The sequence below is a fragment of the Sinocyclocheilus grahami genome, unplaced genomic scaffold (assembly GCF_001515645.1).
Source record: "Sinocyclocheilus grahami isolate Dianchi unplaced genomic scaffold, SAMN03320097.WGS_v1.1 scaffold2664.1, whole genome shotgun sequence".
Classification (NCBI taxonomy): domain Eukaryota; kingdom Metazoa; phylum Chordata; class Actinopteri; order Cypriniformes; family Cyprinidae; genus Sinocyclocheilus; species Sinocyclocheilus grahami.
In genome coordinates, this window is record NW_015507842.1 from 40,480 (window position 1) to 41,585 (window position 1,106).

The following is a 1,106-nucleotide window of genomic DNA, read 5'->3' on the forward strand; positions in this document are numbered from 1 at the left end:
TGTTCATGTCTCCGGCCCATTCCACACGAGACTTAAACTGCGGCAGCGAGCCCGGAAACGGCTTCCCACCGGAGTAATAGAAGAACTGCAGAAGAGAGCATACGTGTGGATCACATGCAGACGGTATAACACACGAACATCAGCGCAGTGCAGACGAAGGACTCTTACTGAAGTGAACGCTCCGGCTTCTCCCTCCGGAAGGAAAGACCACGTCACTGACGCAGAGCTACTGATCACCTCTCTAGACTTGAAGCTGCAGGACAGAGTGGCTGTGGTCCCGTTCTCAGCAAACAGCTCGGCTGGAGTGTACACGTCTATCGCCGACACGCCTGAAACACACAGAATAAGCATCATCTCCATCAATGCACAAAACACTGGTTATATAGAATGGCACTGAATGAGTAAAACAGCATGGTTTCTTCAATCAGTACCGTAGTATTACCATGGTACTCCTACTTTAGTTAGTTTTGTCCCTTTAAAAACACACATAAAGGCCACTGTGTAAAACACAGAATGCAGTAGATGTTATTTAAGGATTTGCACCATCTGCTCATTAAAATACAAGATAATAATTTAATAATTAATTCAGATGCTTATTTGAGTCTTTATTGTTGGTCTAAAGGCTGATCATTCAGGTTTGATTAAATTTATTATTAAGCATTAACAATAAGAGGAGTGCATGATTAAATACATAAAAGAAAACATAAACCCTTTGCACACGTTGTTAATTGATCAGCAGTTGTTTTCGTGAGTAAATGTGATATAATGTAATAATGAGGGAGGCTAATGTGCTAACAGAACAATACGAGCTAAACTTCCTGACCCGAGAAACACATTAAACACTCGCACACTGTGTTTATTTACATCGCCTGCTTCAGAACATGACACTGACACAACACAAGAGCGCTTCTTTATAGTTTCAGCTCATGTGCTATTATTATGAAACCAGCAGATACATTATAACGTGAACTGAAGCTAGCAGGCTAGCACGCAGCTCCGCAGACGCTCACAGATCAGATCAAGACGCCTCACAGAAAGACAAATAACACTTACCAGCGAAAACAAACACCGCAGAGACACACAATAATACATGACTGCGTGTGAAA

General features: G+C 42.1%; 1 long non-coding RNA gene across 1 annotated transcript; it reads right to left on the reverse strand.

Moving 5' to 3' along the window:
* Positions 1–6: 6 nt before the first annotated feature.
* On the reverse strand, positions 7–1,106 carry LOC107575465 (uncharacterized). Its single transcript, XR_001607877.1, has 3 exons — positions 1,054–1,106; positions 169–329; positions 7–85 (listed from the first exon to the last, which is right to left on the reverse strand). It is a non-coding gene; the product is annotated as an uncharacterized lncRNA (long non-coding RNA).